The 25,789-nt window shown below is 43.7% G+C and overlaps 1 long non-coding RNA gene across 1 annotated transcript; it reads left to right on the forward strand.

Moving 5' to 3' along the window:
- Positions 1-17,975: 17,975 nt before the first annotated feature.
- LOC146975026 (uncharacterized) lies at positions 17,976-25,027 on the forward strand. The gene is made up of 3 exons (XR_015037647.1): positions 17,976-18,088; positions 20,819-20,926; positions 24,980-25,027. It is a non-coding gene; the product is annotated as an uncharacterized LOC146975026 (long non-coding RNA).
- The last annotated feature ends 762 nt before the right edge of the window (positions 25,028-25,789 follow it).

Consider the following 25,789-nt stretch of genomic DNA (forward strand, 5'->3'; position numbering starts at 1 on the left):
ACATGATAAAATGTATATTTGTGATCTGCATTCACTGTTCCATATCAATGCAGCTGAAAACAATGGAGCAGCACAGTGGTATGGTGGTAATTATCTAGCCTCTTTGCAAGACGGTTCTGGCCTCTCAGCAACCCTGCATAGATGAGCAGTGTAGACAATGGATTGATCTAATTGTGGCAAGGTGAAGAGGGCCCGGGTGGGCTTCGAACCCAAGGGTCCCGGGTAACAGTCACGTGCACTTTTGGCCAAGTAGCCAGGGCGCATGATCAATTGGAGGCATAGTGACAGGACCTGTCAACTGTTACATCTCTCCCCCTATTTTCACAAGCACGTCCTCGTGCTTCCGCGCAGGCTGCCACACATTAGGAATCCATGGACCCACCACTAGTGCTACATGGATCCTGCCAACAATGCCAGAATGTGGCAAGGTGAAGAGGGCCTGGGCGGGCTTCGAACCCCAGACTCCTGCGTAACAGTCTTGCGCGCTAATCATTCGGCCAAAAGGACATCCCCTTTGGGGACGGCTCTCCATTCCGAAACACCTCCATTCTGACACACCGCTGTTCCAACACCCCCCCACTCCGAAACACCACTGTTCTGAATGTTCACCCGAAACACCGCTGTTCCGAATCACCCCCCCCCCAACCCCCACTCCGCTGCAGCTGTCCATGGTGCTGAATTGCGTGATGTTGTTTACATTCTGTGTTGTGGCTTGTCTGTGAAACGTGCGCTGCTCAGGGACGTCAGGAAACCCAGCGATCTCATGAAATGCTCTTGCAGTTTACTAAACACAAGTGATTGAGGAGAAATCATATAGGCATATTACTGCTGCGAACGCGACTTTATGACCATCAGCAGCGATGATATGGTTCGGCAGATGGAGGGATGTGAAACACCGGCCCGATCTCCCGCTGACAGGTCCTGGTGACGGGGGGAAAAAAACAAAAAACAAACTCCGCTGCGGACATCAGCCGCACCTGGACAACCGGGGCTCCGAGAGAGACTGAGGAGCATTCTCTGGTGCAGGAGATGTTGGAAATTTGTGTGTATGATCTAACAATAACAGGTCTGTCATTGACTGTTTCTGTTTACACAGCTGATTAACGAGCATCTGTCACATCGTGGTTTTTAATTCATCTCAGTTGCTCAAAATAAAAGTCGAGTTAAATTTTCAACACGGACTTGGTTGTATCATTTCTTCTTTTTTTGGCTACTTTTTATCTTTGTATTAATATAAACAACAACAACATGTGGTCCACATCGCTGCGTTATTAGACTATGGTTTAATAATCATTCTGACACAGCAGCACTCCTTCCTGCGTGTTCTACGCTGGTTCCAAATGTGCGTACACCTGGTCAGAGCTGGCGTGAGATTTGTGCATACCGTACGCTCACGCTCAGATTGATAAATGCCGATCCTTGCGGTGAATTTGGTGTACACCCATTTTTTGGTGTACGCAAGTTTGATAAATGAGGGCCAATATGCCAGCCAGAGCAGAGCAGATGAAGCAAACAGCAGCAGCACGAAGCAGCAGTGAGGCGAACCAGCATGGGGACAAAGCATGGGCAGACAAAGCAGCAGCGACCCCAATAAGCTGATTGCAGTTCGTCCTAATCATGAGAAAATACTGTTAGTGTTGCTACATGGGCGCATGGCGTCTGTCCGACTACCCATTTCTCCGACCATACATTTCTTTATTTTTGCGTCCATTAGTCCGACCTCCCACTTCTCCGACTTAAGTAGCCCTAACCCTTAACCTTACCCTAAACCTAACCTTAACACTGTAGAATGAGTAGTCGGAGAAATGAGCCGTCGGACTTTTGGGCAGTCGGACTGATGTATGCTCCCCTTGCTACATTACTAAGAAATGCTGCGGTTGCTTGCTACGCTAATACACACATACCTGTTTATGACCAAAAACGCACCCTCACACAGAAGGAGGGACGGAGAGAGGACTTCGGCCGCCATCGGCGTTTACCTGAGACCACACTAGTGTTAGCCATCAGACAGCATCTACTACATTGCCGAAAGAGAGAACACTTACGGCGTGTTCCCACCAAACGCGATGAACGCGATTTAATCGCGCGTCAAATGAAATCGCGTCGCGCTAGACGCTCCAGTTTTGACGCTGGTCCAATATGCCAAAAAATGCCTCATCGCAGCGTCGCGTGACGAGCCCGCCCAAACAACAACATTTCTTCCGCCATTTCATTCTCTCGTCGACCATGGCTGAGATAACCACCATCGGTGCACTGTACCTGCTCTGGAGAACTTCCCAGCTTCGTCTGCGGGCTAGGTGCCGACATCGGTTCTGGGTGCATGCTACCCTACGGAGGCGGCGTGAGCTCCGAGTTCCACCGTCTCCTGCAGGAGCTGCGCCTGGACGACGGCCGGTTCCAGTGGTACTTAAGGCTGACTGTTGCCCAGTTTGAAGACCTGCTAGCCAGGGTTGGTGCCAGGATCTCCCGCCTGGACACCAACTACCGGCGCTCCATTCCAGCTGCGGAGCGCCTTTCCATCTGTCTCCGGTGAGTTTAAGTTTATCGGTTTGTCAAATTCAATCAATCAATATTCACTGTAGTTAGCAAGACTCCGACCGGTACAGGACCGAGCAGTCCATTGGCAGGCTGACATGTAGTGCACGAGCACTCCTCCAACGGCTCTTTTAAGAGCCACCCACACATACTAAAGAGCATACGTCCTGCAGTATCACTATACTGACACAGAAATAAAATGAAATGAATGCATGTATATAAGCACAGTATACTTTATGCACTATATCCAGTGCATATATAGTAGATGTATTATAGATTATGTTATGATAGCTATAGAAGTATTTAAATGTGTATATTATTTTATGAGTTGAATAAAAACAATGAGATAGCTTATTAATTCACGACAAAGTTATCTTTCAACCAATTACATTGTGGCTGTCAAAACTTAATTCTGCTTCGTTCTCTGATGTCAGCTGTCATTGCAGAAACATCGTAACCCTCCTCACCCCAGTCTCCTGCACAGCAGCAGTGGGCAGGATGCCTCTGAAGTTTGTTCCACAATCATCCGCAGCCACTCATCTCTATCTACCAGATCCACTTGCTATCTCCAGCACTTCCCTCTTCATCCAGGAACCCTTTGCACATGTATCAATAAAAAAATGTCCTGCAGCTTCTGCATCTGCCTGATTATTGATTAGTGACCTCTGTGTAGACCAAAAATTCACATTAAAGTGTACTATTGCACAGATTAAGAAATTCTTTCTTTGTTCTGATGTTTCCAGCATCTTACCAAAGACAGATCCAGGTTGAACGGCTGACCTCCTGCAGTTTTGTACTTTTAACTGGTCAGGAATTTTCATAAACACACAACTTCACCCTTCAAATTGTGAACTAGGTTATGATGGTTTGTCTTTTAAGTGAGTTCCCTGAAAAAGAGTTTGGAAAACACTACTGATTGTTGATAGTGAGGCAGTGGATTCCTCATCAAATCATAATTTCTTGCTGTCTTAACTGTATATTTAAACATTTAATGTTAATATGAAAAATCCCGTCAAATTACATTATTTTGTTTACTTTATCTTAATAAGCTCTGCACAGCTGGAAGCTAAATTTGCAGTATAAAATGTTGAAGGTGTGCAACAAATGTATACACATACATATCTGAAGTCTGATGATAATTGTCTGGTGAGAGAAGATGAAAGACAACAAAGGTAATTCACTTTTGTGAAAACAGATTTATTTAGAAAATAAAATATAATATATATATAAATAAAAAATTTAAAAAATATAATACAAAAACAATATTAAAAAAATATAATTAATAATTACAAACACAAAAAGCAAACAAGGAAGAGCCTCAGGGACACGTACTTGAGGTCAATATTCCTCGATAGCCTGGTCGTTCCCTGCAGACATTGTTGCCCCATTAACTAATAAGCTACTCGGCACTGTCCAAATTGAGCACAACTGTGCTAGTGTTAGGGTGAAAACTGTCTTAACACTGAATGTTTGCCTTTTACTGAGTTTGATATTGTGCCTTACTGACTAACAAACAAAACAGAGCACCATTGTCTCACTGACTGATGAGATAAGGCTGAACCATATCTCATCAGAAATAACACTGAACATATATTCTCCACTTTGACAGTACTGATCAACACTGAATATATCTCACTGATGATTGTTTTATTAGATTGGGCACTTACACATTTTACCCAATTAAACAAGTTAATCCTGTGTGTGGTGTGAAACTTGAATTGAATTTGCCTTTATGTACCTGTTTATGCATTCACTTTAAGTAGTAGTAGAGTTTAGCCTTGTGTTTTAACTAACCTGTTGTGCCTTATGTTTTTGACTAACCCATTGAGTTTAAAGATAACTGAAACTTGTAAGCAAACCATATAGACTTATGTTGAGCCTGATTCATAATGCAATGAATACCAGTAACTTGCTTGATCATTCAGAGGTAAACTGAGGGCACACAGAGCCACAGTGAAAGCAAAACATCTCCAAGGCCGAAGGGAGGAGAGGGTGAGAGGCCTGTGGCCCGCTGAATGAAGCATTGTGAGGAAGAGTCTGTATTATCTGCCCTGACCCCTCAGACACCTGGGATGGAGAGTTATGTCAGTGTAGGGAGGGCTTTGTTGTTTTTCAGGCCCGGAGGTTCGTGTGCTGGGAAGATGGGACCAACATGTGCCAGCCAGAGGGCACCAACGAAGGGAGGGCTAAGTTTAAACCACAGCCACTCCCCACCTGTTTTTGACCAATAAGAGTTATTACACACACATAGTGTGAATTTATTAAAATTAATGTAACGCCTTTGTTTTAGAGAGAAGACAGAGAATTCTCGCTCTCTTGGGATGGTGGTTGCAGCTAACTGCTTGCAGACTGCGATTTCCTGAACAGGAGAGTTTCTTGTATCTGATTCCTTTGATGATCCAATTTAATAAATAGTTGCCCGGAACGTCGTTGTTTGTCCTCTCTTGGAATAAACGAACACGAATGTCAGTTTACCTGTTTTTTATCCTGACACTAGCTTCATAAATAAGTTTATGAATTTGGAATTTAACATAGGCCTTCACTTGGGGCTCCAATCTCTCCAGGGAAGGAGCCAGGCTATCGAGGAATAATTGATCCTCGGAGCGGGGAGGTTGGGGTGCAGGGGGAGCAGGCTGAGGTGGCTGGGCCCGCAGGGTCTCCAGGAGCAGGGTCTGAATTCGGAGGTGCTCGCTCTCATCCTCCCTCGCCCTCTTCTGTGTCTTCTTTCTTCCTGTATATCATAGAAACACCATATTATATAATACTGCATCCAATAAATGTGTATGTGTGCATGCGTGTGTCAGGCAATGATCAGGCAACAGATAAAAACATTTGTCATGTACATACCAATCGGTGGTCTCGCCACTGAAGTAGCAGGGGGCAGCAGCAGGGACAGCAGCAGGTGGAGAACCAGGAGCCGGGGGAGAGACAACAGGTTCCTCCTCAGCCTCGTCCTCAAACTGATATTCTTCTTCTATATTATTGACAAGAATGTATTAGTTTTGTATTTACTTTTGTTTGTACATACGGTGTATTCACTGTCTCGGTCATTTCAGTGTCAAAAAGCATTGTACAAACACACTCAGATCATACAGTTTAGCCATAATAATACCTAATCTCTAGCCAGGCTAGCGCCGCCTACTGGTTCCGGCAAATTTCATTTGCCTCAACAATGTAGTCAGGACACTAGCAATGCGTTTCGGTTTGCTCCGTCCGCTCTGGTGGACGGACCAATCAGCGAACAGATGGGGAACTGAAGGCTAGAGTGCCTATAGGCACTCTACTGAAGGCGAAGCCGTTGAACTCAAGCGCTCAAGCTAACCTATGAGCTTAACCGGTGTATAGCACACGTGACCACCAAGCAGCAGCGATTAGTTGAAGCAAATGTAAGCAACCGCCTCCCGGAAGCAAACGAATCCCTATGGCTGGTGTTCAGACGCTTTTTGAAATGTAATGAAATAAGCGGCTGATGCATCAGGCTACCTAATCTCCACAAAACCTTTGAAAATGATTAGTTGAGGCTGTGAAAAAGAAATATATTTGCTGAGACATCTATGCAAGTCAGTTATCCTCTTATAAAAAAAAAATATATTACACATGATGTGTGTATCTACATTTTTCAACAAACCTATCTGTGACAGGCCTGCTGTCTCTCCCTCGTCCTCCACCGACTCCCTACTCTGATCTGGGGTCCCATCTTCCTCGAACCCCTCCCCCATGTTCCCACTTGTCTGTCTCGGGGTGATGAAGGGGTCGAGGAAAGACAGGACCCCAAGGTACTTCCATTTCTTGCCTGTCCCTGCTGCTGCCCCGCTCTTTGGCACCTTTCTCCTTTCCCTTAAATACGTGTCCCTGAGGCTCTTCCACTTCCTCCGACATGTATCAACTGAAAAACCACACGTAAATTAATTAAACGTTCATTCATTCATTTTCTATACCGCTTATCCTGCACTAGGGTCACGGGTGAGCTGGAGCCTATCTCAGCTGACTTCAGGCGAGAGGCGGGGTACACCCTGGACAGGTCGCCAGTCTATCGCAGGGCTAACATATATATAGACAGACAACCATTCACACTCCCATTCACAACTATGGGCAATGTAGAGTCGCCAATTAACCTAACCTGCATGTCTTTGGTCTGTGGGAGGAAGCCGGAGTACCCGGAGAGAACCCACGCATGCACGGGGAGAACATGCGAACTCCACACAGAAGGGCCCCAGCCGGCCGGTGGTTAATTTAATTAATTAAACGTTAATTAATTAAATTAACTTAACTGTTGAACCATGAACCAGACAAGTATGCCGGTAAAGCCAGCTATGCTAACTGGGGCTATGCTAACTGGGGCTATGCTAGTGCAAACGTCAACAGATAGCTACAGCAATCAAGCAACAGACAGATACAGAACTTACCAGGTATTCCACACACCTCGCTCACGCTCACCCAGGCCCGGTCCTTCTTGTTCCTGTCCCTGTAGAGGGGACAGGAACAATCATACAGCTCTGGGTGAGCGGTCACGGCAACAATTAATTTCTCCTCCATTCTTCTCTTCGGTTTGAAATTGAGCGGCAAGCCGGCAACAAGGGAGGGAACACCAGGACGTCCGTACTAGAGCATGACACGGGAGTGGATTTTCACCCCCAAAAATCCCATCCTGTCCCAATCCCGGGCCAGAGTAAAAAAATTAATCCCATCCCGTCCCACTCCTCCACGGCTTCGCGATGACGCGTCTAATCGCGCCTTTGCATTGACTTTGCATTGACTTTACATGTAATCTCGACACGCGATGAAGCGTCATCGCGTTTGGTGGGAACACGCCGTTACCAAGCAAGAAATAAGCCACAGCACATATTGGGAACCTGGAGCAGCGCACAAGCAGTCGCCCTACAAGACAACACAAATGCTGTGAGCACACAGAGAGACCCGAGGGACCAGCGTGGTGAAGGAGCGTGGTGACCATACCTGTCGGAACCAGACAACCTTTGTCCCGGAAGTGACGCACCAGTGACATGACCGCAAAAGGAAGAGGCGGTGCCCACCTCATTATAGCGACTAGTGGTGGCAAACACAAGCAGTTACATGGATGGCACATCAATGCTGCTACAAAATCAAAAAACAACAACAACAAGAACAACTAGAAAATTTCCTCTCGGGAAATTTTGAATGGGCCACGGGAGCTACTGCGGGTTGTGCCATCTCTGTCAACATGGGAATCAAACCCACGATCTTAAGGTCAAGACAGAGCTGATCAGACAGACACATGATCATCTTTCTATAAGCACTGATATGGAGGAGCTGTAACCACATTAGGTTGTGTGTGTGTGTGTGTGTGTGTGTGTGTGTGTGTGTGTGTGTGTGTGTGTGTGTGTGTATGTGTGTGTGTGTGTGTGTGTGTGTGCGTGTGTGACTGTAATCACATGGTGTGTGTGTGTGTGTGTGTGTGTGACTGTAATCACATGGTGTGTGTGTGTGTGTGTGTGCTCTCGCATTTATTACTTGGTGGGGCCATACCACCTGTAGCCCACCAACAGTATGGGGCCATGAATTCTCGTGGGGCCATTTTGCTGGGCCCCACACCGTTTAGTGCTTTAACGTGGCTCAGGAGCCTTCCCTGATGCTCCTCATGCTTTTTTCTCACTTGGCCCACAAGGTGACAAAAAGTGGAAACGTGTGTGTGAAGTGTGTGTGCTCACTTGGCCCCTGGAGGTTGGGGGATGCAACTGCAGCCACACACACACTTCCGGAAGTGTGTGTCATTTTGCTGGGCCCCACTCCGGAAGTGTGTGTGATATTAGCCAATATTAGCTAATGTTCAAGACCATTAAGCGTCATAGTCTCGCGGGATTTTACGGGATTTGTTTGAGAGCTAATACTGTAATGATAACACATACCGATGCTGTAAAATGAAAAATAAAAAATGAAATGATCTGACTAATGTAGCGTAACAATTGTTTTAATCCTTGATGATTTAATGTATGTTTTTATTTACATTTTCTCTTCCCTTCTATATTTGATATGTGTTTGTTTTGATTTTTACTCACTTATCTTAATTTTTGTTTATTTAATGTTATTCTTAATAATTATCTCTGAAACATGATGTCTGCTCTTGTTTAATTTTGGGCAGATATAATATTTGCCTGACTAATTTGTAAATGCATTTGTTTAAATATATAAAATAAAAATTTAAAATAAAAAAAAAAGACCGATGCTGTAACAACTGAATCACAAATTATTAAGGTATGTTTATTTTCAGTTTTATTTTATTTTTAATTAAGATTTTTTGTCTATAAAAAGTTTTGTGGGACTACAAGAAACAAACTTACAACATTAGTATTAATACAAACTGTGCCATTTGATGCTGAAATAGCTATAGGTAGAAAGCATTGTTCCCCAGATAACAATATAAAAGATCGTTTCTGTTATCTTAGGCTAATTAGCTGCTAACCATTAACTTTGGAGAGCTAGCGCTTTTAGCGGAAGCTGGCCGTAGCCAAGGGGGATCGGAGGGTTCGTTCGAACCCCCCCCCACACACACCCCCACCGCCACCACCCCACCGCTGCCGCAAATGCGGTGCTTGTCGTGTATTAGGCTCTCTAATAACTCTCTGATTGGTGTGGGATGCGTGTCCCCGTGTTGACTGGACTGCTGCTGAAGCAAACAGCCCAAAGCCTGTGAGTTCTAGCCAATCACAGCGCAGTAGGGCGCCGCGCGAGTTGACGCTCTGCAACCTGCGGTGCGGTGCGTCGCGTCAGCAGCACTGACATGCTGCTCTGAAGTCCTGCACCTGGCATCAACCTGAACGGGCCTGAAAGTTAAAAGCCGAACCCGGTCTGACCCGCGGGTGTTGAAACCCGGACCCTGAATTAAGTTGGTCCGGACCCGGCCAAAAGAAAAGAGAGAGAGAGAGAGAAGCCGAGTAGGAGCGCGACCTGACCGAATTAATTTCTACATATTTTCGGACTGAACTGACGCGTCCGGTCCGTGAGAACTCAAATCTAAGTCCAAAAGGCCCATGCACACTTGGTAGCCCAAAAGAACAGCCAGGCAGCCCAGTCCAGAGAGCAGAGGAGAGGGAGACAGCAACAGGTGTGTGCGTGCGTGTGTGTGTGCGTGCGTGCGTTACTGTGTGTGCATGTGCATGTGTGCGTGTGTTATACCTGCAACCTCCAAATGGGAATGGGAGCCTCCTTTCATTTATTAATATCTGACAGTAGCTACAGCCATCATACAGATGAGAACAGGGCAGAAGCAGAGGAAACGGGGCCTTGAAAGGCTGGTCCAGGTCAAAAGATTGAAAGAAAAAAAAGTTTTGTTTTTTCTCACCAGCTACAGCTCCCCACTAGACCAGTGTCATACAGTCCAGCCATTCTTGCCATTACAAAGATAGAAACCTCAGTCAGTAGCCTACCAAATGTGTTTTTTTTTTTTTTTATCTGAAGCGAATGTTGTCTTCCCATTATATTCTTCTCAGAGTACACCAGAATGCTTCATTTACCTCTTAAAATCATAAAAACTTTCTGGGGGGAGGATCCCCCCAGACCCCCCCTACAGGGGTTTACTTTATCATCATTTCCAGTTTGCAGGTACCTATGTGTGTGTGTGTGTGTGTGTGAGTATGAGAGAGAGAGAGAGAGAGAGAGAGAGAGAGAGAGAGAGAGAGATACATTTAACTACATTAAACATTATTATGATTATTGTTATGAAAAAGCTAAGCCTTTTTTATATATATATATAGAAAAAATGAATTACATGGTGAAACTTTTGTTGTAAATGAGAGCAACAGTAAAGGATAGTGGAGGAAGAGAAACACGTGATGTCAAAGTGAAGTTATAATGGGGAAAAAAAGAAGTGTGTGCCTTTATTATTATTATTTATTTACTTTTTTTTGGGGGGGGGGGGGGGAATAACCCCCCCCACCACAAGGCTGGCTACGGGCCTGGGAAGTAGCCTCGCATCACCGGGCTCTTTTTTTTTTTTTTTTTTCATCACCTGGCTCTTTAAGCGGAAGTATCATCCGTCCGATGACGCAATCCGGTGGAACCCATGGGTGGAACACATGGCTAATTAACCTGGCGAATATTCATGAGACGGCGGAGCTCTGAAGTGAGGAGTTTCAACTCTGATAAGGTATTTGATAAATGTGTTGTTGCCGCTTTCAACGGAAATGCTCGTCTCGTACTTATTTTATGGAAGCTACGATACGAAGTACGGTAGAAACTGTTTTGCTAAAGGCGAACATCCGGGTGACTTACAGCTAAGTGCTAACAGTGTTGAACGCAGGCTTTATGGGGGTATACGAGCACACGCAACGTCATGTTATAGTAGTCAAAAATGTCACATAATCATTGTAAAACAAACGTAATTGTTCGGTTACGTTATATGCCTCGCGGTAGGCACGGGCCCGGTCAGTAAAGCTAACGTTACCTGTGGTCTTAGGCCCAGGCTAAGCTAATTATGCTCTGGGTCTCAGGCCTATCGCTCTGGGCCAGGTACGCTCACTGTGGCCCGGGGCTCAGGCCTGGTCAGGGAGAGAGTTGCGGTAGGCATGGCTAGATCAGTTAAGCTTTGTGGGGTCCGGGCCACCCCCTCAAATGCAGTCGTGTTGAGAAATAGTTAAGCTAACCGATGTTATTAGTCAGGGGTTAATGATCTGTGTGAGTCACAATAATTGAAGCATGAATCCAAAACAGCTATATTCGTAGCACATGCCATATTCTCATAATTGAGAAAATAAATAATAACTTGCTAAGCTACAGTTCAGCTGCCTGGATAAAGCCTGTTGAAGATGTAATCTCATATATTCTGTCAGCTGGAGACAAGCCATGGTTTGCAGTGAGATTTATCAATAATATCAAAGGTATGATCTCTAGTGCTTTCAGTAGCTGCAAATTACAGCAGCACATTTTTAGATACTATTCATTATTAAAGGGATAGTTCAACATTTTGGCAAATTGGCCCATTGCCATAATCGCTATAGTCATAGCAGTAGGTTCATTACCTTTAATTGTAGGTGTAAGCTATTTTCAGTACGGCGGAGCGCCGCAGCTGGCTGCTCAGAGCTACGCTATGGAGGCTAAGGGAATTTCTTGGTTTCCCTCATTAAACTCATCAAATTCAACATCCCAAAACTCCACAGCGCTTTTGTAGACAAGTTGTGACCTGCACAACCACCACGCTATGAGATAATGACGGAACGATACGAAACGGAGCCGTTTTCGAGGTAAATACAGGGTAAATACGGAGACTGCTTGCTGATAAACTGTCCCTGAACGCAACGCGCATCAGCGGTTTTGTATGAATTTACCTCGAAAACGGCTCCGTTTCATATCGTTCCGTCATTATCTCATAGCGTGGTGGTTTTGCAGCTCACAACTTGTCTACAAAAGTGCTGTGGAGTTTTGGGATGTTGAATTTGATGAGTTTAATGAGGGAAACCAAGAAATTCCGTTAGCCTCCATAGCGTAGCTCTGAGCAGCCAGCTGCTGCGCTCCGCTGTACTAAAAATAGCTTACACCTACAATTAAAGGTAACGAACCTACTGCTATGACTATAGCAATTATGGCAATGGGCCAATTTGCCAAAATGTTGAACTATCCCTTTAACATTCTTCATTCAGAAGGTATCTTATAGAAATAAGTGGCTTCATTCGTCTGTCTTGTTTAAATCCAATGGGTCTCATTCATGAAACGTGAGTAAATCTGTGTGTAGATTTGCACATAAAAGCTCACTCTACTAAAACTCTACTCCGGATTCATGAACGGTGCGGGAAACTCAGTTTTGATCGTAAACACGTGTGTAACTTCATGAATGCCAACCCATCGTAACCTAACAACACGCCCCCGGTGATCAGCAATTAGCATAGATCTCCATACATGAATAGCCATATAAGGAGATCCTGACCACCATATTAGGAGGTAGGTGCAACCTGCTCACCTGCAGCCATGACGCAAACGAGGAAAGAGGGAGAGAGAGAAAAAAGAGAGATCGGGGATCAAAGTCATTTTAGGTGAAGTGGAGTCCAGAAAAAATATTAAATTCTCTTCTGTTAGTAGTGGTGTGACTGGGACAGGTCAAAGGCGTGGAGGGAAGTAACAGATTTAGTGAATTAAGTAGGCCTATCCTTGGTTGATTAAAGAACCGTTTAAGAAGTAAAGCCAGAATAGTTCGATATGAAACATAAAAATAAAAAAAAATACACACAACTCCAGAGCTACAGCAGCGACGGGAGGAGGAGGCTCTTCACAGCCTCAGCTGTAGAGGAGCATGGTTGTATCAACACATGAAGTTATATAGGCAGCTTATATTGTTACAGAAGCACCAGCCGTCTGTCACAGCTCCTTCCAAACCGGTGCTGACTGCGCTGCTGCGCAGGGTGAAGTGTGCGCCTGCCGAGCCTGTACTGTAGCAATACAAAAAAGTTTTTTCCGGTTTTATATCAGATTATCATCATCATTAGATGGAGCCTTGTTTGTGCGTGTCCGATCCCTAAAACGTCTCTCTCTCCAAATATTTCTAATTGTTTGTCATGTTCAAATTACGTGTTTCAAAGCCGTCGGCGTATTTTGAACACGAGAGAGAGTAATACAGATTAAAATTGTAATTTTTAACAGTGATAAGCAGTATTTATTTGCATTCCTACATTTACACAAGCGCTACACACAGTCTGGAGCAGGTGTAGATTTTGTGAGTAGCTACGAAAAAATCAGCACTACTAAAAGATTGATGAATGCGGAAATCCACGTAAATTTGCGCTGCTCAGGGTTTACACACAAATCCGTGCTGCTCACGTTTCATGAATGAGACCCAATGTGTTTAGGTATATAGTAGGTGTGTATAAATGAGCCTGATTTCCATAAGAGAAGTTTCAGGTACACACTGGTATAATCAAATATACAAATGTAAAGTTATTTATTTTATTTCTGCTGTATGTAAAGTGTCCAGCACATTCAAGTACTATTAAGGTAAGTGCTGGGCCAATAGAAGACTGTAAAGAAAATGTGAAACTGTTTTGCATATTCAACAGTAACATTTTAAATTAATGCATAGAAGTAGTTACACAAGCTGACTGTCTTCTTCTTTTATGTCTAAACACCAGGTGACACCCAAGCAGGCTCCAGCAGCAGAAGAAGAGATGGCTGTGCCTCCTGTTGATCTGTCCTCCAAGGTTTATGGTGAAGATGATGATGCTGCTGCTGAATGTGATGCTCCAAAGGTAATGGAAAGAATGAATGTGATTGAGTTCTTTATAAAGTGCACTGATAACTTGACACACTAGTTTCTATTTGATCTCCATTTAGCTAACTGGTTTCACACACACAAGGTTCAGGTCATGTCTTAATGGGGCCCTGATAGATACTCTTCCTTCAAAAGGGTTTTCCAACTTTTCTCTTCCACACACACACACACACCAAGTTTCAGTTCATGTCCTTACTGGGGCCCTCCGTATGGACCCTTCTATAAGTGATTGTTAACCTACAGGACAACACTTCTCTGCATCCAAACTAAAGTATTTACAACAACAATAATGCACTTTCTGAGCTGCTGCATGATGAAGAAAATATTTTGAAATGAGATCACTTTTTAGGCCTCTGTTGTGGTGTTAAGATAGGGAGACTTCTAACACTGACCCTTGTGGGGCCCTGGATCATAATACATTTGTGACCTGTAAGTATTTCCAGACTCATGATTCCCGCAGTGCTGACTGTCTTCTTCTTTTATGTCTAAACACCAGGTGACACCCAAGCAGGCTCCAGCAGCAGAAGAAGAGATGGCTGTGCCTCCTGTTGATCTGTCCTCCAAGGTTTATGGTGAAGATGATGCTGCTGCTGCTGAATATGATGCTCCAAAGGTAATGGAAAGAATGAATGTGATTGAGTTCTTTATAAAGTGCACTGATAACTTGACACACTAGTTTCTATTTGATCTCCATTTAGCTAACTGGTTTCACACACACAAGGTTCAGGTCATGTCTTAATGGGGCCCTGATAGATACTCTTCCTTCAAAAGGGTTTTCCAACTTTTCTCTTCCACACACACACACCAAGTTTCAGTTCATGTTCTTACTGGGGCCCTCCGTATGGACCCTTCTATAAGTGATTGTTAACCTACAGGACAACACTTCTCTGCATCCAAACTAAAGTATTTACAATAACAATAATGCACTTTCTGAGCTGCTGCATGATGAAGAAAATATTTTGAAGTGAGATCACTTTTTAGGCCTCTGTTGTGGTGTTAAGATAGGGAGACTTCTAACACTGACCCTCATGGGGCTACTGTAGTAGTTCTGTAATTTTAAAAACACACCGGCAGCGGCCCCCGCTGATCTGTAGCGTCACTTGTTACTGTAAATGATGCTGTGTGGAAAACCAGCTGTGGTTTGTGATTGAGGGTGAGTTTGGAGCTGACAAGAGGATCGCCCTGACGACCGTTTCCTTATATTTTTCTCATCGAGAAACTATACAAATAGCATTTAGATGATGTAAAAAAAAAAGTGATAAAAATCCACTTTGTCACCTCCATTTTTGCAAGCTCACGTCAACTTCTGCAAACCGCTGCAAACAACCTCTGGGGCTGGCAGTGTTTACATCAGCACGTGTGCAGCTATGACGTAAACGAGAAAAACAATCACGGTTGCAGTGTCCACACGCACCCGGTGAAACCAACCCCGGCCCAAAACCCCACCCTGGACTCTGGTTTCAAAAAAACACGGTTTCAGGTTTCCAAAAGCGCGGTTGCGTGTGGACAGGACATACAACCGGGAACATATGTTCACGGTTTCAAAAATACCTGAGGCCTGTACTGCGAAGCCAGTTTAGTGGGTTAGCGAGGTATGTTGAGTGTAAAGCCAGCCTCTCCTGTACTGCGAAGGTGGCTGTCTTTTAACGAGGCTAGATCACCATGGTAACTTATGCTTCGCTCATAACCTGGTCCCTCTCTGTGTGTCTCCGCCGAGAGTTGTTCTCCTCACCCGTTGAGCTGAGCATCAGGAGCTCATTAAATATTAGACTATAGTCTATATTTTACTTTTATATACACTCAGTCACCACTGATAGAAGTTGTCCGCTCGCAGCAGGACAGACAATCAGATGGATAATCGGTAAAGTTAATAATTTCACTAAATGTGGCCGTGAATAAATGAATTCCGACGTGTCGCCTGTTATATTTCAGTGTTGCCCAAACGCAAATCTTGAATAAGTCTCCGCTGTTTTCACATTTAAAAAGTTCTTAGTTTATGAGATTTGCTTGTAGCTTCAGCACCTAAAAAACCTCCTATCCAGCCTCGCTTCCAATAAAACACACACTTGCGTTATAATTGCGATCAGTGAAATATATAACAATATAAAACACAATTTAAAATGACAGTTGATGTTGCTCTAGTTTATATGGATAAAGCTTCATATTTAAAAGTAGCGCAAGAGCTGTCAGAAAAATTAAAAGCAGCCTCCTCTCGTCATATTTGCAGCAACACTGTTGCTTCAGGCTGCAATCGTGCTTTTTTTTATATGGCTCCCCTCTCTCCATTAAAACAATTGCACTCCTCTGGGCTGAAATCAGCCCGTTGTGGATCAATTTCGTGCGGAAGTTGAATCATATGACGCCAAACGCCCCCTTTGATGTGAACGCGCACAGATCATAAAGCTGAGAGCCGGACTTAACAAACCAAGTTGATAACCAGCTTTGCAGTGCCGTGTAGAGTTGCACGATACCCACGGTAGCCACGGTACCCCGCGGTGCCAAAACGTGACGGTTCCTACTATACTAGAAATTCTACACGACGGTACTACCGTGGATTACTACTACCGGTGCCAGTTTCCGCTACATAGCGGCCGCCTCTCCTCTCCTCTCCTCCCGGCTTCTCCCTGCATGCTACTCCCTTGTAAACAAAACCCACATGCACCCACTGCAACCCAACTACACAGCTGCTGAATGATTGGCTGTTTGCCTGTTACTGGTGATGTCCGGGGATATGATAGGCTGTTTCCGCACGCTGGGTCCGCCCGTCTGTTCTCTGATTGGCTGTTCGTGGTTCATGCCGGCAAGAACGGACTCCATGAAGACAGCTGAGACAGCTCCGGCCGCTTCGATAGAAACTCGCTTCAAAACAAACAACGAGCTAAAGTTGTGTCTCGCCCAGACGCGCACATGGCTTACAGTCACAAACATGAGACAACACACTGACCACGGCTGAAGCACCGGGCGCGAGCAGCGAATCTGCCGCGGCGTCGTCGTCAGGGGCACTTAATGAATTTAGCTCTGTTTATTTTCTCATTGGCTAATATCAGGCTATATACTCCGTGTACAGGCTGATGAATAAAGAGTTAAAGGATGTCCAAGTATAAAGCACCTAGAAAATGCATAAAAATATAGTTTTCACAGGGAATCAGTTCCTGTTCATTGTATTCTGTCCTCTATGATTTATTATGTTGGAGAAGAAGCATTATTGTCAAATAGATTTTTTTTAAAGACAGTGGATTTGTTTTTATCCTAAGTTGATTATTTATATTTGTTAAACATAAATTAATGTGCAAGAGACTGAATGGTTATTTATTTTCAACCATATAAATTCTAACTTCATTTATTTGTTTTTTATTGCTTATTTAAAAATATTTGTTTCAGTCTAATCCCTACTTCACCAGTATTATGTTTATCATGCACCAAACAACATTATAAGTAGCCTAATTAATAAGTATTTATAACTTGTACAAATACATTGCAGTTCATAAAAATAATAATAATAAAAAAAGGTTGCAGTATCGTGATATTACCCGGAACCGTGATACTTTGTCTGGTATAGTACCGTGGTTACTCATTTTGGTACCGTGACAACTCTAGTGCCGTGTTAACCCGGGCCGGGACTTGAGGTTTTGTTGAGCTGGAAGATGAACACAAAGCCTGGCCATGTTGAACCTCCTTCGCAGTACAGGCCTCTGGGCTCATGTGGACAAGGCCTGAGTTCTTTATAAAGTGCACTGATAACTTGACACACTAGTTTCTATTTGATCTCCATTTAGCTAACTGGTTTCACACACACAAGGTTCAGGTCATGTCTTAATGGGGCCCTGATAGATACTCTTCCTTCAAAAGGGTTTTCCAACTTTTCTCTTCCACACACACACACCAAGTTTCAGTTCATGTCCTTACTGGGGCCCTCCGTATGGACCCCTCTATAAGTGATTGTTAACCTACAGGACAACACTTCTCTGCATCCAAACTAAAGTATTTACAATAACAATAATGCACTTTCTGAGCTGCTGCATGATGAAGAAAATATTTTGAAGTGAGATCACTTTTTAGGCCTCTGTTGTGGTGTTAAGATAGGGAGACTTCTAACACTGACCCTTGTGGGGCCCTGGATCATAATACATTTGTGACCTGTAAGTATTTCCAGACTCATGATTCCCGCAGTGCTGACTGTCTTCTTCTTTTATGTCTAAACACCAGGTGACACCCAAGCAGGCTCCAGCAGCAGAAGAAGAGATGGCTGTGCCTCCTGTTGATCTGTCCTCCAAGGTTTATGGTGAAGATGATGCTGCTGCTGCTGAATATGATGCTCCAAAGGTAATGGAAAGAATGAATGTGATTGAGTTCTTTATAAAGTGCACTGATAACTTGACACACTAGTTTCTATTCGATCTCCATTTAGCTAACTGGTTTCACACACACAAGGTTCAGGTCATGTCTTAATGGGGCCCTGATAGATACTCTTCCTTCAAAAGGGTTTTCCAACTTTTCTCTTCCACACACACACACCAAGTTTCAGTTCATGTCCTTACTGGGGCCCTCCGTATGGACCCTTCTATAAGTGATTGTTAACCTACAGGACAACACTTCTCTGCATCCAAACTAAAGTATTTACAACAACAATAATGCACTTTCTGAGCTGCTGCATGATGAAGAAAATATTTTGAAGTGAGATCACTTTTTAGGCCTCTGTTAGGATGTTAAGATAGGGAGACTTCTAACACTGACCCTCGTGGGGCCCATTGTGTGGATCCTGTGTTTTCTTTTCTCAATGGGTGACACCTTTCACTTCCAAAGTAACAAGTAACCTTTGGATTACCAGTAAAGTAACTTATTTTACACACTTTCTTAACTGCTGCATGATGAAGAAAACTTTTTAGAAAAATAACTGTTCAGCCTCTTTTCTGATGTTGGAGGTTTATGAGACTCCTCATAAAAATAGTTGTACTTGGCCAAAAGTTTTGTGCTTATCAGTAGTGCTGCACAATAAATCGCAAATTTATCGTCATTGCAATATCAACATATGCAATATCCATATCGCAAACGACTGCTTAAACCGTAATATATTGTAATATCTGTGTGATGCATTCACCCATAGGCGTCATTTACGCTGGGGACGCTGGGGACATGTCCCCACCACTTTTTGTCAAGAACAATTTTGTCTCCACCACAAAATTAACTTAAAGGTTCATGAGGCAAGAAATGCACATGCAAGTTTTTTACTGCTAATGGGCGATGAAGCGTTCAAAACCAAAAAGAATGAGCCCACCCGCGTATCTCTCCGTTGCCTTGAACAGGCTGTGTGCTGCATAATGCGCTGCAATTCAGGGTCCGAATTTCCCGCGCTGTCCGCGGATGTGATGTCAAATGACGCTGCATGCGCGTCCTCGACAGCTTCGGCTTTCCACCGCTTGCGACTAGCGGTCGGCGGATCTTCCAGCCTGAACAGTCATGTGAGCAGCGAGTAGAGAAATAACGTCACTTTTTAAAATTTTAATATTTTTTCATGCGAGAAAGTGACAGTTTAGATTCCCAATCTGTTGTCAGTTTATCCAAATAACGTCTGACTAAGTAGATTTGCTCCGACATTTTTCGGAGGAGTGCAGAGCCACACACGCAGCAGCAGCAGCGGCTCGTCACAGAGGCTGCAGCCGGGGAGCTGAGCTCATCGGCCGGGCAACCTCTGTCCTCTGTCCTCCTCCTCCCAGGGAAGAAAACGAGCCGAGTAACTTCCCCACAGGTTTTTAGACGTTTTCTGCCGGCTGGTTGAATTGTTTTTAGGAGATAAATGCATTGGTGCATTAGTTCATTTGAATGAAAAGTGAAGCTTCAGGTGTGTGTGAGCAGCGCAGCCTTGGGGCTCGATCTGCATCTGTACCTACAAAAATCACCATATTTAGGCTACTTCAATAAATAAATAAATAGTTTTACAATGAGCCGATTGATTCATCCGTGGTCAGTTTATCCAAACAACGCCTGTAAGGAAATTCTCCGACGTGTTGGGAGGAGAGCAGAGTCATGAGCAGCTGAGCGGCACCAGCAGCGGCTCACAGAGGCGGCGGCGGCCGGTGCTGACCTGATGCCTGGGCGGTCAACCTCCCGGTGTCGCGGTAAATTGAGCACTGTACAATGAGCGCGGCACGGCGCATTTACTGTTTATTAACAGCCAAGCGCGACGTGTGTGTGTGTGTGTGCGTGCGTGCGTGCGTGCGTGTGTCGTGAGACAGCAGGGAGAGGGGCTGACTGGCAGAGATGAGAGATAGTGAAAGCTGTTCTTTTTTTCTGTGAGAGACTGCTGCGGCTGACCCAAACGAAACTGTGGCGGCTGATTAATGGAAAACACTGGTATAGTAACGTTATGCCGTTTCCAATTCAGCCACAGTGTCACTGTCACAGCATCAGCTGCACTGCTGTGGAGAGTTGATGCACGCTCCCGCACCAGCTTGGCTGATGGCTGCAGTAACCCTGACGGCCGCTACGGCCGTTGTATCGCTAGTGAGTTTTATTCCTTGATCTTGCCTCAAGCTCCTTTAACATTATCCTAATGAAGAATGACGGAAAAACGTTGATAAACTATGACAGAATAGGCAGCTGAAACAGTGTGCACCGCGCAGAGCTTCTGCCTGAGCCAATAACTCGCAACAATGTAGCTTCGATGTTACAGTAGTTACAGTAGCGTCTTTTGCGCGCGCTCAAACCCATTCAATGTAGCCGCACGTCATGCTCACAACTCAAAAGCCGTAGCTGCGCGCATTTGATGAGACGCAATTGTTTTTTCGTGCACGTCTGCGTCTAAAATAAAAATATTTAAATTATTAGACGAAAAAAAGGTGAATTTAATTTCAATCTCGGCCTATTTGAATGTGCGGCCCCCAAGGTGTCTGTTAAGAAAAATTCTGGCCCTTTGACAAATGTATTTGAGTACCCCTGCCTTAGATAGATTCACATTATATACTAAATTATCAGAAAGAAAAGGATCAAATGCAGTCAGTTTCTGGAATGCTAGGACTATCTTGTTTATTTATTCAAACTATTTTCTTTTTTCAGATGCAAGTATGGCAGAAGATCAGGGTTCAGAAGATGAGACAATCATCACATCATCACAAGAAAGCCCCTTTGCCAAAAACCAGAGGAGGAAGTTTGCTAAAAAGAGAGGTAAGCTTCTTAAATTAATTTATGAGAAACATGAGGAACTTGATTCATACAGTGTACAGACAAACACAAACCAATTATGACTAGGGTCATCTATGGAGTATGTTGTGTGTGTGTGTGTGTGTGTGTGTGTGTGTAAAATTCTTAAAGGACCTCTTCATTTATACATTTTAAATAAAATGCACATTTCTATGACAGCCCTCTTGGCAATAATGGTGCAAAAGTAGGTGCAGAGGTTATTGTGTTATTAGCAGGGGGGGTTAAGGGTGGAGGGAAATAACCAGTATAGACCGTTTCAGAGAGTATAAACAAATACAGGTGTTACCAAGGATACTAATTAAGGCTCCATTCAATTTAGTGTACCAGAGCGTTTTCTAATGAGCCACACCTGTCTTTGTTTATACTCTCTGAAAGGGTCTATAGTCTGAGTGACAAGTAACTACTGTATACAGTAGACACAACTTACGACTTTGTAGCGTTCCAGGCAACCCACTCGTGTTTTTCCGACCTGTTTTACCTGTGAAAGTCACTATAACAGCCACTCGTAACTTCTGACCCGTGAAGTCGTACCAGATCGAACTGGTACCACTTCACAGGTCGGAAAAACACGTGTTACGGGCTGCCCTGAACGCACCATAACAGTCCTCGTCGCTACGTCACCACATTCACGGCGTTCCTTGGCTGCACACACAGCCCTGCATGCGGTTCTCTCTCCTCATTGGATAAAAACTGTAGGATACGATAAATGTTTTCTCCTGGGCTCAGAGCAGAGCAGAGTGACTGACAGACCCGTGTTTCAGACCAAACACTCTATGTAAGTGATTGCTGTCTGAAGATACAACTATTTAAGACTTATATTAACACAAATATATCACTTACTTCTGCTTTAACTGTGTGTCCTTTCCCTCGTGGCGCAGTTAACACTTGCGCTGTCTGTCCCTCTCAAACATGGCCGCCTGTCGTCTCACGTAACGATCCACGAAGCAATCACGATGTGTAAAAATGTAAACCACTACATACCCGTGAAATAATCCCAACAGACTGAGAGAGCTTCGCTGTCATTCCTCCCCCAGCAATAACACTATACAATACCTCACCTCTGTTTGACAGACAGCACTCCGAACTCTCTGCAGTGGGTTCTTTATAGTTCTTATAGTTCTGATTAGGGATGTTCCTGCCGACTAATTTCCCTGTCGATTAAACGCAAAATTTAATTTATACTAGTCGACTAGTCTAACACTTAAGAAAACAGTCAGAAAGCAGTTAAAATTGAGTAGAATTTATTAATTTATAATGTTAAACACTGTCGGAAAGAAATACTGTGCGTATTAAGAGCCATTTGAAGCCATTAATCACAGTCAACAATCGCCAAATCGGACTTTAAATGCAGCTGAAATGTGCACTATGCATGCTAAATATGCAATACAAACCAAACACATTAATGTACAAAATATGTAGATGTGTGGGCATGCATGCAAGCGTGCGTGCGAGCATGCATGCAAGCGTGCGTGCGAGCATGCATGCATGCATGCATGCGTGTGTGTATGCTCACTAAATGAGAGGGCTGCGAGCAGAGATGGGGACTCGGGTCACTGTGACTTCGACTCGAATCGCTATTTTGATGCGACTTGACTCGGACTTGGAGGTTAAAGACTCGGGACTTGACTTGACTTGAGACACGATGACTTGAATGACTTGAATGACCAGCCGCCACCGCTGAATTTCTCACCGGCACGGCACCAGCTCAGTCGGTGTTTTTTTTTTCTTCCCCGGACTTTTTATGCATTTATTTTGAAAGGACCGCTGGAGAGAGAGAGGGAGGGGGAGAGAGATTGAGAGGGGGGCGGAGGGGGGTTTGACACGGAGCAAAGGGGCCGTCAGGGTCGCTGCAGCGGGGGTGCTACATCATGGATCTATTAGACTATAATATAATACATCCATGGCGTGCTATCACGCTCGCAGCTCAGTGTTTTTAATCAGAGATTTAATCCGGAGTTTCAGTGACGGTGAGTGGCCTGACGGTGCTTCATTAACGCTGCGTCGCCGCCGCTGTTCAGAGTTGGGGCAGACGCACAGCAACCAATAGACATATGGTAACAGTCACCTGTTACTAGCGTTACCATAGCGAGAAGCTAATGTGTCCTTTTTTTTTTTTTTTTTAAATCTCCTCTCCTTCAGCCTCACGTTCTCACTGCTGCAGAATCTGCAGTGACTACACAGCTGTTTGCCTGTCAGTCATAGCATCCAGGAATGTTTCAATGTTACACATTCTTTGACTTTTGAATATAAAATATCAATTAATATCTACTGTAAAACTACTTGGTATGAGTGCAGGCTGAGAATGGTGTTGTCATGATAGAATAGAATAGATTTCCTATTCTATTCTATTTGTTGACCTTTTGTGATCTATGAAGAGGCTCATTAATGCATTAAGACATGATAAGACATAAGACATAATAGATGTACATTCTATTCTATTCTAATATATTGTCTTCACTTTATTTAGATTAGATTCTGAGGGTGAAATTGCAATAATAAGGTGACTTGACTTGGACTTGACTTGACCTATGCAGGACTTGACATAACCTGTGACTTGACTTGACTTGACTTGCCCAAAGAAAAATGACTTGGGACTTACTTGAGACTTGAAGGTTAAGACTTGAGACTTACTTGAGACTTGCACATGTGTGACTTGGTCCCATCTCTGGCTGCGAGAGAGACACTGTCTGACAGTGCCGCTGCCGCAGCCCCGACTAGTGGCGGCGGCTGCATGAAATCTTAGAGGCGACAGATAACTGACATTGTGCATGGATGAAATATTGATAAATAATTTAAATGACTAGTAATTCTGGTGCCGACTAGTGAGGGAGGGGACGTTTAATCGTATAGTTGACTAATCGCGCACATCCCTACTTCTGGTCCAACCATTTTCCCTATTGCCCTGCTGGTCATGGCTAATTGCGCATTTGTTAGCTATTTTGCACATCTGTCTCAATAACACTCTACCTCATTTCTCACCACTTGGTGTATATAATTTATGTCTACTTATATTGATATTTTGCACAGTGTTACACTACTGCGACTGGCATAGTGTCTTTCTGTACATTTCAGTATAGTACTTTGTATATTTTTTAAATTTATAATCTTTATAGATACATTTTATGCTGTGTTTTACAGAAATAAGCAAACATCTTATAATATTCAAACTGCATAACAACAAACAGGGACTTACTGGTCTTGAAAATGATCAGCCCAGCTGTAGCTACTCCTCACTTCACGTTTCTGATGCTGTTTTCTGACGTCTTTTCCTCAGCCTGTCCATCAATACATTTGGAGACAGAAACTCTAAAGCTTCTTGTGTGTTGTAGGCTGTAGCCCTGTTTTACTTTGGTTGCTAACTTTGTTTGGGTTTGTGGCGTGTCTGAAACATATTGTTGATCATGTAATGCAAAGAGCTCTAACAGGCATATGAACACATTGTGAAGGTCTTCAATCACGTCCCTATTTCACCACCCCATTTTTCTTTCTTTTTTTATGTCCAAGTAAATCAGTTTTGTGAGGGAAGAAAACTAACATATTATCAACCAGGCTTTTAGATTTTGACCAATCATGACACAGGTGTGACAGAGACTCTAGAAACATTGCCTGGTGGGGGAGAGAGGCAGAAATCACACAAATCTTCTTAGCTGATCCGTGCAATAAATCACGTGATGTTTCAAATGAGACATTCATGTTCATTTTGAGCATTTATTAGCACATAGTGGGCTGGATAATATCCCAAATCTGGGCTTGATTAAGCCATTGATATGCAATCTAAAAGCCCTCCATCACCCGGCCTTAAATAGATTTTAGTTATGTGGCACCTAGGGGGTTGTGTGTAAAAGTGACTGGTTGGTAAAACTATGTATTTTTCCTGACTGTGGGGACAGTCCTGTATGGTCTCAACCAAGTCAGTACTTCATTGGATGACCAATGGAATCAATCAGAGTCTTTCAGTTGTAGTTACAAGTTAAAGTTCTTATAACTCTGTAACTTGTCCTTTTTATGCCCATTTAGGTAAACAAACTGTTTAACCTGCAGTTAAAAGAACCTGGACAACAGAAGAATGTGCAGCAGTAGAAACGTCATTTAAAGAAAAAAATTCTGATGAACCAAGTCCCAGGGAAGGAGGACCATCAGCGCTGCATCACTGCAGAACCTCAAGCCCTGAAGAATCGAGACTGGAGGGCAGTGAAATACTGTTAAAAAATCGAAGTACTTCTCTGCAAAGACAATTAGAGTGAAAGTGTTTCACTTTACAAGGTAATAGACAGGCTTGTATGAGGAGGTGCTATAATATTTGTCATGTTATATGTTATTATGCTATTATGTTGTGTTCTTATCAACACAAGGAGCTGCTTTCCTGATATCAAAGCTCACTGTAATAATCAGCAGTTGATTCATTTTAAGCAGGTGATTGTTTTTTGATTATCACTGCTCTGTCTACCTAATGTGAGGAGAGGAGATGCAGGATGTAAACCTCTGATGCAGCCTTGCAGTTTTTTTTGTTAATAAAAAAAACTATAGAAACAACTAATAACTCTTTGGTCCCCGCTAAGGTAGAAAGACTTGACATATCTGTGTGTGTGTGTAAGTGGACCCCCCCAAGTAACAAATGCTAGAAACGTGTCCCATAAGTGACCAAAAAAACTAGCATAGAGAAAAAACTTTAGAAAATGGCTAATCTAAAGTGACTGAAAATTTTGTTAATTTTTTTTAAGCTTGCCTGATTTTTTACAGAGGTCTGGGACCATTGGAAAGGGTGGGCCCCACAATTGGGTTAAAAACGCGTGACCCCATGAAGGGACAAATGCGAGTTATGTGTGT

Source organism: Trachurus japonicus, chromosome 14 (assembly GCF_045865225.1).
Source record: "Trachurus japonicus isolate A0001 chromosome 14, Traja_1.0".
Classification (NCBI taxonomy): Eukaryota; Metazoa; Chordata; class Actinopteri; order Carangiformes; family Carangidae; genus Trachurus; species Trachurus japonicus.